The sequence below is a fragment of the Saimiri boliviensis genome, chromosome 12 (genome assembly GCF_048565385.1).
Source record: "Saimiri boliviensis isolate mSaiBol1 chromosome 12, mSaiBol1.pri, whole genome shotgun sequence".
In the NCBI taxonomy this organism is placed as follows: Eukaryota; Metazoa; Chordata; class Mammalia; order Primates; family Cebidae; genus Saimiri; species Saimiri boliviensis.
In genome coordinates, this window is record NC_133460.1 from 73,628,495 (window position 1) to 73,648,238 (window position 19,744).

The window sequence follows — 19,744 nt, forward strand, 5'->3', positions numbered from 1 at the left end:
ATAATAATAGTATATAATCATAAAAAATTATGTGAAGTATTAATATAAATAAAAGCACTAACAATTTTTTAGTGTGTAGATACAAAAAGGTAAATTCTATAAAAACAGTAAGCTTTCTATGGAGTGCACCTTCAAGAAAGTTTCATAGTTCTCCTCCATTCCATGTACAACAAGATTGTCCATAAATTCCATTTATGGAGGAATTCTGGAGTCAAATCCTTCTTTTTGTGCTTTCTACCCATATTTGCCATTTTAGTTTATGTGTGAATTTCTTTCCTTAACAAAGCAATCAACTTAGCTAAGAAAGATTGTTTATTTGGGATACAATGTGCCCTTAATAAGCTTAATCAAAATTAGCACTTTTATAGTATTTGATAGCATAAAAGGGTGACTGTAGTCAATAATTGTACATTTAAAAATAACTCTTTTAAAAAAAGAGTGTAATTGGATGGTTTGTAACACAAAGGATAAAAGTTTGAGGTGATGAATATCCTTTTTACCCTGGTGTGATTATACATTGTATGCCTGTATCAAAGTATCTCATATACCCCATAAATATATATATACCTACTATGTACTCCCACAAAAATTAAAAATTAAAAACAAGATAAGCACTTTAAAAATACCTTCCGTATCCTGCCACTCTATTCCTACCTCAAAGGAAAGGTCCCTGGAAACTCTAGGTAATGAAAACCTGGTCCTAGACCCTATGAAATCATGACATCATCAGTGTGTGGTTCAAAGAGTTCTGAACACTCAAAACAAAAGCAAACAAATCAGTCTGAGGATGAAGCCAAGGGAAGATTACTGACCACATACTCCACAAGACTTGTCTCAGGTATACATGGAACCTGAGAATGTTTAATGTTGTAATGGGATACTTATTCATATCACAAAGTAACACATGTGTATTTTCATAATTATAAAAATGCAAATATCTTAAGTGTAGTGTAATACTCAGTAGCTTCAAGTGGCTTTTTTGGCATTGGCATAATACATATATATTTCCCATAGTTAATTTACATTTATCTAATTTTAACTGTGTCTTCCACTTTTTTAACGTAACTCTTAGCCCTTTGGTATGTTCCAAGTAATTTTTTTTCAGGAAGAGATATGTGTTGAATATTGTTTGCACCCTTGAGTGTCTCAGGATGTTTTTTTGTTGCCTTAACACAAAAGGTTAAAATATTTTTCTACCACAAAATTCTGTAGACATTTTTCTATTTTCTTCTGTAGTTTAGCATTATAACAGAGTTGTATAAAGTCACCTTAGTTTTTATATATTTATAGGTAACCTATTGTGGTTTTTTAAAAAAAATAATTAACTTTCTGCTTATATACTTGCTTTATATTATTATGGTTCTGTTTTCATCTCTATAATGAAAATAACTTAGCAAGCATATGTTTTCAAAGTATCCCCCTTGATTTTAACTTTACAGTGAACTCTTTTAGTCTGCATTTACATGTTTCTTTAACCCAAGTTTTCTTCTAGCATGCCTTTGAATATTGATGTGTCTATTGCTTTGTTTTAATCTTGTCATAGAATCTGTTACCTATATGTTTCTTCAATGCCTATCATCTTCTCTGTCACTGCTTTTATCATTTTGTCTTTTTCTCTGACCTGTGCACTTGGTAATCAAGTTTTTCTCAGAATCACTAATTTTATTCAATTCTGTCCTTTAAAGCCTCCAGTGTTTTTAACTAATAATTCTTAGTTTTTTTTTAAGTTTTTCTTTATCTTGTCCAAATTTCTTTATCCATCAAATGATTGCATTTTTATTATGAACAACTGCAGAACTGCAAAACCATATAAAATTCATTACATTGAACACCTATATTTACTACCAGGGTTTGGAAATTAAATATTGTAAATGAAGTTTGTCTCACTGCATTAATTTTGGTACTTATTCCATGATATTGTTTATTTCACCTAAATTTATGTATCTTTCTAAGTATATTTATATATATATTAAATTATACATATCCATATATATATATATATATATATATATATTTCTGGATATGTGTGTACATAAAATATTACATCTGAAAGCCACCTTTTTAAACATTTTTCTTTTTATTTTATACCATATTGTTTTTATTTCAGTATATTCTTGTTTCTTGTATTTTATTCTGAGTTTTACAAAAACAAATCTTAGCATTAGCTATTCTAAAAGATGAAACTACTCCTGCAAGAAGATGCAATATTTTTATCAGCTGTGATTCACATGTGATCAGGCTTAGTGGTAACCACATCCTTCCTGAGTGACCTCTGAAGATCATCCACCATCTCACCATAGACTGGTAGCCATATTTCTCAGCTTACTCCACATGTTTTCTTCCCTTTCCAGAATGGGAAAAGCCTGTGATTGGGAGTCAGGTATCTTAATTTCTAAAAGCAAGAATCTATATCTGTTTAGTTTGTTTGATTTTTAGAGGTTTATTTTGCTTTACCTTGAGTGAGTCACATTTTCTGGGCCTCAATGTCTTTCACCATAAAACAAAAGAATTTCATTAGATGATTTTTGTTGTTGTTGTCTGCAAATAAGCACCTTATTATCAAATAGTTTAGCATCAGAACAAGGTACCTAATTCCAAAGGAGTTTTATTTATATAATATTATATTGTGAGATACATATTAGAAGAATCTGACACTATGTTTCATTCCAGTTTCTCTTTTGCAATTGGGTAACTTGCTTTGATCTAAAAAGTATAAATTCTCATTCCTGTAATCCCAGCAGTTTGGGAGGCCAAAGCAGGCAGATCACTTGAGGTCAAGAGTTCAAGACCAGCCTAGCCAACATGATGAAACCCCACATCTACTAAAAATACAAAAAATTAACCAGGCATGGTGGTGCATACCTGTAATCACAGCTACTCAGGAGGCTGAGGAAGGAGAATCCCTTGAACCTGGGAGGCGGAGGTTGCAGTGAGCTGAGATTGCACCACTAAACTCCAGCCTGGGCAACAAGGCAAGACTTCATCTCTAAGCAAATAAATAGTATAAGTTTATCTCATGCATATTAATGCTGTCCATGAAATACAAGTATTAGCTCCTTTTCAGATAATGCTTTATAATTACACTAGTGGCAGGTTTAAAGACCTATTTTATGGTGACATGGAAGTCAACTACAAGCAAAACATGTAGTCATCTTCACTTACAGAGGCAAATCCCTTTTAACACAGAGAAAAGGACCTTATGTCATTATGTCAGGCAGATCAGTCTAGGGATTTCATTCAAAATAATACTTTATACTCAATAATCCTGTGTGAGAAATGACTCAGAGTAAACAGAAAATCAAAATTAGCCCTTGGATCTTGGACAATTTAATAGCCAAGGCCTTTTGGTGAATTGTAATTAATGCTCTAAATTAGCTACTATTTCTCAGAATGACATACCAGAAGAATAAGAACTTCAATATTTTCAGAGTAGTTTAGATTTATTTTGTGCAAGTTATCCCTTCATCCAGTACTCTACAACTAAAGCTATTATCTGGGCATACTAAAGATATATAATAAATTGAGTGCCTACTATAAGCAAGGCACCATGCTGGGTACTGAAAATGTGGTAGTAACAGCACTCCTTATCAGGCTGCCTGTGTGTTATCAGCCTGCTGAATAATGGAACATTTGGGCCAGAAGAGCATATACTGAGACCAGGGTACAAAAGATATTTGGCTTAAGTGATGCAAAAGAGGAAATGGTAAATAAGATACTTTTTTTCCTTGCCCTTACTCACATCTGATCAGAGCATTCAATGCATTCTACATAAACTCTGGATTAGGCAGATGAAAATTACCATCATCCTTCTTTTGACAGATGTAAGTGCTCAGTCAAATGTAACTCTTCATATGTTCTATTAATTCAAGAGAAATTATTTATCTCTGGCTTTTGCAGGGGAAACATAAAGGTTCAGAAACTCCTTCTCTGAAGACGGGATCCATTTTTAAAGACTTCAACTCTGCTTTCTTTGCTGATAAAGTTCTTCAGGAGATCATGATCCATTTATGCAAAGCCTGACATTTGTTACTATGGTCAGATGGTTTATGCAAAACCTGAAGCAGAATTCTTCCAGGTCACAGGCATTATACTTCACAGCAGCCGAGAGCAGAGTGATTGCATTCTGCTCGCAGATGCCTTGCTTGATAGTTTGTTGGCAGAACTTTTTTCAAATGATTTTATTTATAAAATGTAGCCAAGTCGAGAAATCCTACTACCTCCTAAGGACTGATGCTGTCTGTGTACAGGTATTCCAGGAATGCCCAGTAAACAGAGTGTGAAAATTTTTACATTATTTACATTTTTACAATATACTCCTCATTGCCTTCCAAGAGTGAATGAAAATGCTCACATACACCAAATTTTGAGAAGGACTTTATGTGCATAAATGTATTTTCCATCAACCACAAATCTCAAGACTGCAGTGTCCAGGTTGTCAGATTCCTTCTTTAGTGATTCAGCCACTGTGAGATGGGGTTCCACAGAGAGGAGGTGCCATGTGATAACAGGAGCAGCAAAGCAGGCAAATGAGTCATCACTGCAGAAGTGGGTGAGGTGAGGGAGGATTGCCAACTGGTCCTGGCACTGGCCCCACATGTATGCCTGCCCACCCTGGGTCTTGGCAGCAGATATGTGGGAAGAGTGACAGACTGTAATCTCTATAATCCTGTCCTTTTCCACAATGATGAAGATGGGATAGGAATGGCTGCTTTTATTGCCGGTGCCCAAATGCCCATAATTGGCACCCCAATATGCTTGGCCTTCATCTGTTCATACTCACATGTGTCTGTAGGCATAGGTAGCCTTCTCAGGGTCCACTGCCACCATGGAGCACACCTGTCCATGTATTGTGTTCACAGCCTCTTTATTCTGTTAAGTAGCCAGTGACTCTTTGAGCCATTGGCTGATTAATTGTTGATTCAGATCTTACAGGGCTAGAATTACTATAACCCGAGGTAAATACCTCTCCATCAGATATTAGCACCAAAGAATGGTGAGACTCATAGGCAACTTAAATGACTTGTTTGACAAATTAGTGGAGAAGCCATAATTAGTTGTCCCAGTGCCCGGCTGGCTATAGGCCTTATGACCCCCAAGTAAAGACTTCTCCTTTTGTTGCAAGGAAAATGTGTATACCACTCCCACAGCTGGGGCTGGCTTTTTGCCACTTAAAGAATCCAGTCTCTGAGGTTTGATGGTGCTCTAGATGTTACTTAACCCCAAACAGTCACAGTAATTTGTGCCAGGCACAAAAATCTCATCACTTACTGTAGGATATAAAACTTCATGATCAGTACTGCCAAAGACGCAAGCCTGATGAATTAACTGCAATTCTTCCTTAGAAAAAAGTTTGAAAAAATAAAAAGGCCACTTTCCCACGTCTGACTTATTCAAAGATGACAGAGTAGGCTGTATTGACTTTCAGAGATTTCCTACCATTATAAAATTCTGTATGTAACAAAGTAATTTTATTGCTGATTCTGTGAATCCATTCATTTATTTTATGACCTTGCCATTTTCTTCCTAGAGAAGATGAAGTTCTTCCATATGGACTCAGTCTTGGGCAGTTCCTTGGTCAACTTTTCTCTGGAATTGGAAAGTTCCAAATCACTGTGAAGAGCAGACTTCTCAAGTCTCAGCTCCACTGAAGAATGTATCGGCTAAGCTGATTGTTACAAATTCTGGATCCCAATATTCAGTCATCTTTAATCCTGTCCTTTTTAGTGCCTTGTAAAGTTGTCTTCTAGAGCAAAGTTAATGTGACTCAGTGCAGCCTGAGCCATGTCCACTCTGCCTCCTGGGTCACTGTTACTGCCTGAATTTTTTTTTAACTCTAAATATTAATGAGTCTAACTATATACTGATCTGTCCGATACAGTAGTCACTAGCTATATATGGCTATATTAATTTAAATTTTAATTAATTCAAATCAAATAAATTTAGTTCTCAGTCTTACTCACATTTTATATGCTTCATACTTCAAGTAACTAGTGGTTATGGCACACATATGAAATATTTCCATCACTGCTGTCTGTTGGACAGCTCTGGATAAACCTCTAGGAAGAAGCTGCCGAGTGAGGTGGGATAATCTATAGCTGAAGCAGGACACATTGACACAGAGCTTGATTAGTTCAATTAGTTTCAGACTGGGAGAAGCACCTAAGGCAAAAGCCTCTGAAATCAGTTTATTGTAGGGGAAGCTTATCAACATTGCAACCAGACAGCACTTAAAGAAAATGTCTGCTACTTACAAGCCAAATGATCTGAGGCAAGAAACTTACTCTCTCTCAGACTCAGTTTGCACTTTTGAAAAATGGAAATAAGAAAACCAGCCTTATTGCTTTAGCATTAATTGTATAGTAGCATCTAAAGTGTTGGTGATGATGAGGCCCCTGCCCTAAATGTTTCTTGAGAAATTCTTGGCAAAGTTTCTGAAGAAAAACTATCTTCACCATGAAGAATTTCCTGATCTTCCCTATTCTCACTCTATACCATCCTCTGCTTCCAACTAAGAGGATCATCTCTCTGTCTGAACACCATAGCACTTTATTGTTCCTTTTTCTATGGATCCATCCCTTTTCTACCTTTAACTGCTCTGACTTGTAGTCCTCACCAGAGATGGGCCACATGAATGCAGAGACTTGCCTTAACTCTCAGCAAACCTTGCAGGGAGATTTGCATATAGCCAATGACCAATACACAATGCCCCAGAGATTTTCCATTGTCAATTTTTATTTTTCATGAATAAAAAGGATAGTACCTCTTCCTGTCTTACTGGTTCACCCTATACCCCTGTAGAGAATGAACTATCAAAAGAAGCAGGAAGAAAATAGTATCACATTCCTCAAAAGAGGCCTCATGAAGAGCTAAGGGAGGGAGCATAGTCATCCCCAAACAGCATGACTCTTCCCTAATCTTAAGTAGAGCAGTATTCTCCTATGACAATATTTCCCAAACTTTCATCATTCACATTCCTCATTCACAATGTTTGCCAAATCTGTATATTACCAATAATAGTTTATTTAAAAGTTTCAAAATTGATTCACTAGTTCACTTTTTAAAAGAAATTTTATGCAACTATCCTGTAAATAAAAAAAAGTATCATTTGCCAAAACTTGGAGATAACCATAACATAATAAAAAGGAGATGACTGATAATAAAGTAGGTAGATGCCATGACTAGCCAGTGCACCTGAGTTTAATATCTGCATTCTTTTTGTTAAATGTATGCTGTTTGTTTGAAAGGGAGATCAACAAGTGCTAGAAACAATGGCATAACCAAAACCAGACTTCCTCCTTGATGTGCTCAGAAGACTGAAGGAAACTTGATATGGAGACTGTAATAGGATGAATAATGGCCCCCAAATATGTCCACATTCTAATCTCAGGAACCTGTAAATGTTACTTTATATGGCAAAAGAAACTTTGCACATGTGATTAAATTGGGATTTTGAAGTGAGGAGCTCATCCTGGGTCTTCTAGGTCTGCCCAGTGTAATCACAAGGGACCTTATAGAAGAGAGGCAAGTAGGTCAAAGTCAGAAAAAGGAGATGTTACAATAAACCTGAGGTTGGAGTGATATACTGGGGCCAAGGAATGCAGGCAGTCTCTAGTAGCTGGAAAACACAAGGAAATGTTTTTTTTTTTTTTTTCTTGTTTCCAGAGGAATATAGCCCTACCAACACCCTGATCTTAGAATTACAACTTCTAGAATGCAAGAGAATAAATTTATGTGCTGTTTAAGCCACTGAGTTGGTGGAAATTTGTTACAGCAGCAAGAAGAAATGAATACAGAGACTGATTGGCATACCATGTTATTCAAGGTCATGTAATATCATGTATCAGCTAAAACCTTCCATGGCCCCAGTGATGTACACCTACACATGGGGACACTGCCTAATGAACGCCAATAGGCAGACAGCTATAGAACAATTTAGGCCTGAGGCAGTGAAGCTGGTTGCTAAGGTGATGGCTGATTATAGGGAAAGCTCTGCATGGCTAACGTCCTGTTTCCTCCACTACTTTAGCTTTCCTTTAGAGTAAAGCATCTGATCTGAGGAAAAGCCATTCCAGAATCAGCCTCCTTCAACAAATGGACTCTGCATTTAGGTAGGTCATACCTATGACTCTTTCCACTCCTAAATTGAACTATTGTTCTGTTAGATTAAGATAGATTTGGCAATACTTCCTTAAATTAACAAAACTTACTATACTTTGTATAATTAAAAAATAAAATCTGCTTATTATAGCCATTTTAGAAAATAGAAACTAACAAAAAAAATAGGTTAATTTCCTTTTCATTCAGAGAAACCTGCTTGGTTAATATTTTGATAGATTACTCTCTGGTCCCATTTCTGTTCATGTCCATATATAATTTGAAAAGTATTCAATAAATATTATTTAGCAGCCTTCATTTTCCCTGTTAAAACATAATATGAACACTTTTGCACTACCTATAATATACCTCTATATTTTTGTAATGACTGAATAATATTTTGTTGTAGACATGAATTATAATTTCTGTAATCGGTTCACTCACATGGATATTTGTGCTACTTCTAATTTTTCACTACTTCCCTATAAATATTTTGGCTCACTACAGATGGCTCCTAAAAATATATTTCTGAGTTAGGAGTATTTATATATTTTACACAAATTGCCAAATTTCCCATCAGGGAGTTACGAAAATTTTTCTATAAAAAAGAATAATTTTAAAGGGAATTAACTACAAATTTTGGTAAGTATAAAAGGAAATAAGTGGTAAGCTTTTGGAGGGGAAAGAGAGAAAACCTTTTATTTTGTATTCTTGTGTTAAGCCAGAGAGTCTGCTTGCCTTCCTCTTGACCTAACAATCTACTGGAGAAAGAGGGAAGAAAGAGATGCATGGAAATGGAGTAACTTCTTAAAGTAGGAAAAAATAAGTGAGAACATTTTCTCCTAGAACATCTAGATGAATTTAAAAACACTGCTATGGCCAGGTGCAGTGGCTCCACCTGTAATTGCAGCACTGTAGAAGGCCAAGGCAGGCAGATCGCTTGAGCCCAGGAATTTGAGACCAGCCTCCTGGGTTCAAGAAGTAATATGGCAAAACCCTGTCTACAAAAAAGCACAAAAATTAGCCAGGCACGGTGTCATGTACCTGCAGTCCTAGCTACTTGGGAGGCTGAAGAGGAAGGATCACATGAATGTGGGAGATCGATGCTGTAGTGAGCCGTGATCACACACTGCATTCCAGGCTGTGCAACAGAGTAAGACCCTGTCTCAAAAAAAAAAAAATACAGTAAAATAAAAATAAAATCACTACCAGTATCAGTGTTTTTGGGTGTTGGAAAGGTGTAGTGGATGGGGACAAATTGCATTACGGCAAAATGTAGAAAGTCTTTTAGCTCTGCCTATTTCAAAATTCTCTTGGTACATAGCCAACCAAGGATAGATGTGATGATTTAATCAATGCAGAGAATCAATCTGTGTAGCCTTAAAGTACATTTATGCTTTGGCTGTCTACACAGATTTCTAGACGGAGAACATCTAGATAATTCACTTGCTAAGTACTGACATGGAAAAGCCCATAGCATCCGCAGCAGCTGAGCACTGGGCCAGCTTGAGCTAAACCCAGCCCCATAAACTGTACTTACTACAGAACGTGGTCTGTTGTTGAGATTGCCTGTTCCAGGATTTTTATATATTAATATTTTAACTAAAAATGAGATAGAAGGTTTCTAAGTAATTGGCTTTACTTTTAATTTTTTTCTATCTCAACCCTACAAGATGACATTCATCCTAATAATAACAACAATAAATAGCGACAACATCTTAAGTAGCTTCTGTACGCCAGACACTGTGCTGTGCATCTCACACATATATTTAACTTGGGCTTTAGAGTAGTGCTGTGAGGAAGATGCTGTTATTATTAGCCATTTATGAGTGAGCAATTAAAAATCAGAAATGTGTCCAAGGGCCCATAGCTGGTGAGAGGCAGAGGGGAATTTGAACCCAGGTCTGTTGAATTCTACTCTTCTCTACTGTATCTTCTAAGTGAGACTCTCTACTAGGTGACTCTGTGGCTTTAGGCTTCAGTTGGGATTCCCAGGCCCCAAACCAAACCTGCACATCTCTTACCTGTTCTTCTAGTGGCCCTGGGAAAAAAGTTTTAAAGAAACCCAAGGACAGCTGGAGTCTTGGAGTCTTTTCTGATACCCAATTGTTCCATCTTTCCTTAGGCATATACAGATTTGAAGGGGTGGGAGAGGGGGAAACAATTTTCTTTTGTATCTTTAAGGGCACTGTTTTTTAAATTGTCTACAAAGTTTCTGGACTTGTGTGATTTATTTTTTTGGTTTATACTAATGTGATTAAGAATAGGCTCCATTTCCTCTGGTGAAAAATATGCCAGACATCACAGACAATTAAATAAACATTCTAGGTCAGAAGCTTTTGGGGGAAAGCTTCTGGGAACTGTGTATGTCAACATTAGTGGCAAGTCAAGGTAGGCAACATACCGATATGTTCTGGAAATGGAGCTGAGAATCCCAAGGCCTCAATCCAAAAGCCAGAATGCATAAGGAGAGACAATCTCTGAATACAGAGACACTTATCATTTATTTCTTTTAAAGGGCAAGAGTGAATATATTGCTGGAATGTCTCCTGAATGCTCTGAGGTACTTGAAAGGGCCTCTTCTTACCCTACTTGCTCTCTCTCCTCTCTCTTTTCATTTCCTTCTGCCCCTTGTTTGCCTTAGCCTCCGTCATGCTGAAGCTGATCTTAAACACCTGGGCAAGTTGTTTCCCTTTTCTTGGCCCGAATTTACTCATCTGATCTGCCAGGGCTTTTTCAGCCTCAACACCATATAGTCCTGTAATGTGATCACTTTAAAAATCAGAGCAGGACACCAATGGATTTGCACAACATTGCCCTTCTGCCCCACACCAGCCATGGAAATTGCAGTGCCTGCCTGCCTCTTCAGTGTCTGGGTGATTCTCCCACTGTATAGTTCCTCTATTCTTAAGGGTTTGTGCTGCTTCCTAGCTGATCTTAAACCCTAAATTTGGAAGCCGCACAAGCCTGACTTCCCTCTAAGTACTTCAGGACTAAAATAATCCCCAGCCATTTCTCTGCTTCCTACATCAAAATTTCCAAAATCACAAAGGCTGAAAATATAAGCAGATATTTTCTAATTTTTTAAAAGGACCTAGATATAACATCAGAGGAGAGAAGGATTATAGAAACCGACTTACCCAGTGACATTTTTAGAAGCAAAAAATCTTTTCAAAAAATACTTCAGACGCTTCAGCACACATAAAATAAATGAATCACCGTAGTATACATTTATCATGTACAATTCAAATTTATGACCTTCACATATTACAAAGTACAGTTATAAGGGTGAAGCTGCTTTAGTAATCCCCAAAATTAGAAGTGGGATTACAAAAAACAGAACTTCGGTTATATCCACCTAGACTTACACTGTAGTGCTCTGTTTTATTTGACTATATGATATGATAGAATCTGCACAGATGATAGTTAAAGTCATAGCTGTTTTTAAACAAAAGTTTTTAAAAACTTCAATTATCTTGTATAAGATAGCAGAGAAAGTTTTACTTGAAATTTCTGACAGTGAATATGTGGCCACTGATGTTTTGCAATTTGATAATATAATATACATTTTGGGATTAAAAGTGAAACAAAGTGCATCTATATGTGGCATTAGGTGATTCACAACATTTTCCAATTAGAATTCTGCAGACCAAATCCATGTGATCTTATTCTCTAGTCATTGCTATATTTGTTTGTTAAATGCAAGCTGGTTTTACGATGCCTAATTAATATTTAAACCCACTTTGAGATTAAAGAAAACTGAACCAACATAAACTATCATTAGCTGTCACAGAAATGAGTAACTGGCATGGGTGTGTCTTCAACCTCTGTAGTTTCTCCTTACACCATTTAAAAAACTCAAAGACTTCATGGTTACTATGAGTCATCATTTTACTATATTTTTGATGCGGTGAATATAGGAAAATCTTTAACACTAAAAAAAAAAAAAAGTCTTCTTTCACTTTATTTTTATTTTTCGTTCCTTCACTATCCTACTGCAGACATGAATCTTTCAGTTTGTGAGACCAAATTCTTCTCTGGGGAAAGGAGCCAAGCTGGGAGAATTTGCAGTATGGGGATTAGAGCATCTCCTCCTGCAGGTAGCATGCCTGTGAATGTGGAAAAGCACTGGCTCCCACACTCAGCTCACCCTCAGAATAATTTGTTTCACCTGATAAAAATATAAAGTCCTGGGCCCCAAACCTGGAGTCTCCTTCAGTGGGTCTGGAGTGGGACCTGAAATCATTACCATTAATTTGGTGCTTCTAATGATTCTCTGACTTTTTTTTTTTTTTTAATATGAAGTCATGGTTGAAAATTTGTTTCCATTTGGCATGATTAAAACGAGTACTTTGAAAAGAACACACAATTATGATATGCAGTTGCTGTCCAGAGGATTCAGGATTCATCATCTGCTCTAGAGTTGGTCATGAAGAATAGGGAGCATTTCATAGAAATGAAGTAACATTGCTCCTGAGACAATAAGAAAAGTTCACATCTTTTTCTCACCTGGAAAATGGACATCTACTAATTCATAATGGCAAGCTTACATGAGAACAACTTTTGGAAGACTTATAAACATACCAAAAGTTAATAATTTAAAATACCTTAAAGTATTTGTATACCTTTATTAATATTTTTTAAGACCAATATTCATATACTGTGATGACTCCAAGATTTCTCAACCTCAGCACGATTGACATTTTGGGCCTGATAATTTCTCCTGGGGGCCTGTCCTGTACATTTTAGGATGTGTAGCAACATCCCCGGCCTCTACCACTAGATGCTAGCAGCACTCGCCTAATTACAAACAACAAATTTCTCCAGACATTGCCAGATATTCCCTGGCAGGGCAGATCCGCTCCCAGTTTTGTAAAGCATTGCTCTAGAAAAATCACATAATCTCTCTGGAGCTTGAGATTTCCATTTTGTAAGATCGGGGAGTAAAGCAGTATTCATAGCAGTAGAATCAGAAAAGACTAATATGGGTAAAATTAAATAACTGGTTAGAAAAAGAATAATTCAGATTAATGCCAACCCATACTGAAAAATAAATCTCAAATCATCTAGAATTCCAAATGAAAAAAATAAGTTAAAATATTGAGAAAATATAAAGAATATATTTAATAGCCTTAGGATAAAGAAGATCTACCTAAGAAAAACAGAAAACCTGGAAGCTAAAATTGAAAACCTCAAAAGACTTAACTATATAACATTTTACCACTTCTCTATGATGAAATAGTAACTAAAGAAAGGCAAAACGCAAAATTTTAAAAAGGGAAAAAGAAAAAAATATTTGTAACATTTATAACAAACTGAAGATCAATATTCATAATAAAGAAAAAGCCCAAGCAAATCATTAAAAAAAATTAAAAAGAAACAGAAAACAGGTTAACAATTTGAAAAAGCAATTCATAACAAAAAATTCAACAGCCAAAATACATTAAAAATTTTGAGTATCATTATAACTCAGAAAGATTCAAACTAAAACTACAATGAGATATTTTGATCCTATCATATTGGCAAACTTAAAAATATTTGTGAAAATTAAAAATAATTTATGAAAGAAGGCATGGAGGAACAGCCATATTCATGCCCTATTTTGTTACATTGGTTCAATCTTTTAGGGGCAATTTTGCAGTAGCTGTCAAAATGTAGACTTGCAGATGACTTTTCACCTAATGTTCTACCTCTATACATCTAGTCCATTAAAAACAGTTTCATACAGGGATTAATTGCTACAATATTGGTTTTTTTTGAGACAGAGTCTCATTCTGCTGCCCAGGCTGGAGTGTAGTGGCACAATCTCTGCTCACTGCAACCTCTGCCTTCCGGGTTAAAGCAACTCTCCTGCTTCAGACTCCTGAGGATCTGGGATTATAGGCATATGATACCACACCCAGCTAATTTTTTGTATTTTTTAGCAGAGACAAGGTTTCACAATGTTGGTCAGGCCGATCTTGAACTCCTGACCTCATGATCTACCCGCTTCGGCCTCCCAAAGTGCTGGGATTACAGGCTTGAGCCACCGCACCTGGCCAGTATTGCTTTTAACAGCTAAACATTGCAAGGCAACTAAGGGCTGTGACTGACACATCATCTAGTGATACATTTGTATAAAGCAGCTTTATGCAGTGAATAAAATAAGCCATATTTAAAATATTGAAAAGAAAAGGACTTTTGTGTGACAATGTTTCAGAACTATGTATAAATATGTAAATATATACATATAACAATCTATTTATATAATGTTAAATATGTTTATCTCTGCATATAAAATTATGTGTATATTTATATACGCACAAATCTCTTGAAGCATAAACATCAAATGATTCATAGAAATTAATTTCAGGGAGAAAAATATCCCATACAACTTATTGTATGTATTTTGTAGTGTTTGAAGTTTTACCACAAATATGTATTTTATAATTTTTAATTAAATTGTATAATTTTAAAATAAATGCAGATACTGAATTAAATGTTTCCTAAAATCTATGACTCCAGCCCTAACACACTGTGATTTAATTAATTCTGGTTTAGAAATAGCATGGAAAAATTTAGGCTGGGCACAGTGGCTCATGCCTATAATCCTAACACTTTGGGAGGCCGAGGCAGTGGATTGCTGGAGCTCAGGAGTTTGGGTCCAGCCTGGACAACATGGTAAAATCCTGCCTTTACAGAAAATACAAAAATTAGCTGAGCATGGTGGCGTGTGCCTGTGGTCCCAGATACTTGGGTGGCTGAGGCAGGAGGATTGCTTGAGCCCACGAGGTTGAGGGGCTGCAGTGAGCCAAGATGGTGCCACTGTATTCCATATTGGATGACACACACACACACAAAAAAAAAAAAAAAAAAAAAAAGAAAGAAAGAAAAAAAAGAAAAAATTTAAGCTACCAAAACTGTGTTCATACTACAAGTTCCTTTAAGAAAGAAAAGGCATTATAATTCTTTTTTTTTCTTTTCTTTTTTTTTTTAATTGCATTTTAGGTTTTGGGGTACATGTGATGAACATGCAAGATTGTTGCATAGGTACACACATGGCAGTGTGGTTTGCTGCCTTCCGTCCCCTCCCCTGTATCTGTCATTTCTCCCCATGCTAAACATCAGACCTAATACCATAAAAACCTTAGAAGAAAATCTAGGCAAAACCATTCAGGACATAGGTGTAGGCAAGGACTTCATGACCAAAACGCCAAAAGCAATGGCAACAAAAGCCAAAATAGACAAATGGGACCTAATCAAACTCCACAGCTTCTGCATGGCAAAAGAAACAGTCAGTAGAGTGAATCGGCAACCAACAGAATGGGAAAAAATTTTTGCAGCCTACCCATCTGACAAGGGGCTGATATCCAGAATTTACAAAGAACTAAAGCAGATCTACAAGAAAAAAACAAACAACCCCATTCAAAAATGGGCGAAGGATATGAACAGATGCTTTACAAAAGAAGACATACAGGAGGCCAACAAACATATGAAAAAATGCTCATCATCACTGGTCATCAGAGAAAGGCATTATAATTCTTAAAGCACCTGATATACGTTTGTTCCATATGGTGTAGATTTGTGCACTGATCCTCACAGCACCTTATTTTAGTGCTATATTAACTAAGGCTCAGAGAGGTTAAGTGGTCTGACCAAGATCATTGGCTCAGAGAGGGAAAGAGCCAGAATTCATACTTGAATCAGTCTGTGGGTAATATTTTTGCTGCTCTGTATAGCAGATGTTTTGTAGTTTCGTGAGTTGATGGAGAAACTCTGGTTTATCTTATAAACTTCAGGGCAGACAGCAAGAGGCCATGGTGGAGTAGCAACTGTCCAGTCGCATAACCATCATGACCTGCATGAAGTAAAATTGCTGAAATGTGGTGGATGCTTATTCTGCACCAGGCCCTGCATTCATACCACACTTAACCATCACAGCAGCCTTAAGAGGGAAGTACCATACTGTTCCCATCTTGCACATGAGGATGCAGGCTCAGCAAAGGTAGGAAAGTTGCCCAAAGTCACATATATAGCAAGTAGTGGAGCTATTGGTCTGACTCCTCTTCCCATGTTAATTTCTGCATACATAGACTAGTGTAGTAATTATTTGCTACTAGCTAGACTTTGAAAACAAACAAACAAACCTTAAAACTGTAAGATGGTAGGTATTTAAGCATTTCGCAGGCCAATGCTCAGAGTCAGAGATAAGCTTGTTAGTTTACTTTAATATGGACTGGTTTGCAATATTTCAACACTGGAGTTCAGTATATGAAGAACAATCACATATAAATTGATGTAGTTAAGATACCCATTAAAGTCTAAGTGCACATGCAGGCATGTCTGACAAACTGGGAGGGCAAGTAAACCAAATACTCTGAAGACCATTTGCTGGAAGATCTCAGGGTATCTCATGAGATAACTCATGTTAAGAGAAGGAGTGGGATATAAGCTTGACTCCTTACAACAGTTTTGGTCATTATCATAGACTGGTTCTAACGAAAACCTTGACTCTGACATCAGATTGGTTCCATGGCACAGCCCACACAAGAGTAAAGGGTGTAATTTTTAAAAACTGAAAGAATAGTTTTAATAAAACTCAGTAATTCAGTTCAACACTGGGGTGGAACAGCCCTATCCTGAAAGCCCTCTCACCTGTAACTCAAAGAGAAAACAGAAATTCTCCCCAACTTTGCCAAAGGGCTTCATATAGCTTTGGTATTTCAGATGTTCTAGTAATTCCTCTGTGACAGGAAAGCCAGACACATAGGGCATTCCCAACATGTCTATCTGGAGACAGTAGACTCCTGAGGAAAAGTGGAAATAAACATGAATGTCCCCCAGGAGATGGGCACTGCCCCATTGATCCAGAGGAAGCAGTGTACGCCCAGCAGAACAGCAGCAATATCCACAGGCCTGTGCTTGTTATGAACAATGTGAGGCACGAGATGGGGGCCCCTGGGGACATTTTGGAGCTTCTCCAAATCTTGATGTAAGTGAGGATTCAGGAGTCAGAATGTACTGACATTTTTATTTATTTATTTTTTTTAATGGAGTATCACTCTGTTGCCCAGGCTGGAGTACAGTGGCACAGTCTCAGCTCACTGCAACCTCCGCCTCCTGAGTTCAAGTGATTCTCCTGTCTTAGCCTCCTAAGTAGCTGGGACTACAGGCACATGCCACCATGTCCAGCTAATTTTTGTATCTTTAATAGAGACAGGTATTGCCATATTGGTCAGGCAGGTCTTGAACGCCTGACCTCAAGTGATCCACTTGCCTCGGCCTCCCAAGGCACTGGGATTATAGCATGAGCCACTGCTCCTAGCCTAGAAAGTACTTTTAATGTGACCCAATTTATGCCTTCAGTTCATGAGATAATAGATTCCAGACAATAAGGAAGAATTCTTGTATTAGAAACTCAATGTCTGCAAGAGCACAAAGTTGCAGAAAGTGAGCAATATCTAACAGAGGGTAATTTGTGAGATTGTTAGGTAGAGGTGAAGCATAAAGCCTCACTCTGGAAACTAAAACTTTGTCATTTGAATAAGGGAAACAGGAATGAATGAATAATAACAACTCCTTTGTGAATAGAACATTCTCAGATGCAGACTCACTCAGACACCCAACTAAGTTCAGGTGTAAAATGGAAGACAAGGCAGTAGTGTGACCATACAGAGGGTAGTATAGATGCCTTCTAGTGAGAAGGTGTCTCGTGGTTAGCAGCCTTCAAGTATGCCCCAACAAGATAATAGGCAGCAAATCAACTTTTAAAATGACACCCAAAGACAATCAGGTTATCTTAACATAGGAGCCAGACCAGCAGTGGAATTATTTACAGGAGAGGCTATTCCTAGCACAGTAGCCAAAATGCTTTACATCCCTATTCCAATGTAGCTTATTTCTAGTTTCTCAAATTACCCAGAACAACAAATTACCAATTTCTTATAACCCAAGAGGTTGCTTCGTGAGTGTGAAAGTAAAGCAAGGGAGGCGACAGCCTGGTGGACACTGTATCAGCCCGTGGAGAAGCCTGAGGACTCACCCCTGCTAAGCAGAAATCTCCCCTGGGGAAGGCATTGCTTGGGATTCCCAGATGCAGCCCTGCAACTTCCTCATTCTAATTCCCACCCAGTTCCTGCTATGATTAAAGTGTCTTTAACTATCACGAATGGCCTCACAAAATCATCAAAAGTGATTTTAATGAGCTTTAGTTAAAAACGTGTATGTGTATACGTTCCCTAGCCTACGTTTTGAAGATACGTTAGAAAACTAAACTGATAATATCAGAGTTATAGACTTTACACTGGTTGAGAGTCACCAGTCTAAGACCCAAATAGCAAACTTCAATAACCATGAATGGAGTTTAAAGATGAGGGGTCCTTGAGATACATGTAGGCAATAACTTGGATTAGCAGTGCCTTTCACCCTCTGGTTCTTTGGCTGAGTCCATGAAGCCTGTATTAGTCCTAATTAGTTTAGGAATACATTCATTCCTAAATCTTCAGGTCTGTGATGGGAAGGGCTGCTGCAAAGGTCTCTAACATGCCCTGGAGACACTTTCCCCATTGTCTTGGTGATTAACATTTGGCTTTTCATTACTTATGAAAATTTTTGCAGCCGATTAGAATTTTTCCTCGGAAAACGGGATTTTCTCTTTCATCACATTGTCAGGATGTAAATTTTCTGAACTTTTATGCTGCTTCCCTTTTAAAATGGAATGTCTTTAACAATACCCAACTCACCTCTTCAATGTTTTGCTGCTTAGAAATTTCTTCTGCCAGATACCCTGAAACATCTCTCTCAAGTTCAAAGTTCCATAAACCTCTAGGGCAGGGGCAATTCAGCCAGTCTCTTTGATAAAATGTAGCAAGAGTCACTCTTACTCCAGTTTCCAACAATTTCCTCATCTCCATCTGAGACCACTTCAACCTAGATTTCATTGTCCATATCACTATTAGCTTTTTGGTTAAAGCCATTCAATAAGTCTCCACAAAGTTCCAAACTTTCCCACATTTTCCTCTCTTCAGCGCCCTCCAAACTGTTCCAACCTCTGTCTGTTACCCACTTCCAAAGCTGCTTCCACGTTTTCAGATACCTTTTCAGCAGTGTTCCACTCTACTGGTGCCAGTTTACTGTATTAATATATTTTCACATTGCTGATAAAGACATACGCAAGAATGGGCAATTTACAAAAGAAAGAGGTTTATTGGACTTATAGTTCCACGTGGCTGGGGAGGCCCCTCAATCATGATGGAAGGTGAAAAGGACGTCTCACATGGCAGCGGACAAGAGAAGAGAGCTTGTGCCAGGAAACTCCCATTTTTAAAACCATCAGATCTCATGAGACTTACCCAGTATCACAAGAACAGCATGGTAAAGACCTGTTCCTGTGATTCAATTACCTCCCACCAGGTTCTCCAATGACACGAGGAAATTGTGGGAGCTACAATTTAAGATGAGATTTGGGTGAGGACACAGCCAAATCACATCAAAGCCCAAGGGCTCTATAGAAGAAATGCAAGAGGACCTTGCGTCCCTTGAAAAGTTATGAAATTTTGCATAGAAACGCAAATGTATGTATTTCTGAGGAGACAGTCTTGGTTTTGTCAGCTTCTCAAAAATGTCATGTAACTTAAAAGTGTTTAGAAACAATTGTTGGAATTTTGATCTT

General features: G+C 37.3%; 1 pseudogene; it reads right to left on the reverse strand.

The window, feature by feature from the left end:
* Positions 1 to 4,776: 4,776 nt before the first annotated feature.
* On the reverse strand, positions 4,777 to 9,358 carry LOC101034680 (RCC1 and BTB domain-containing protein 2-like; annotated as a pseudogene).
* Positions 9,359 to 19,744: the final 10,386 nt, after the last annotated feature.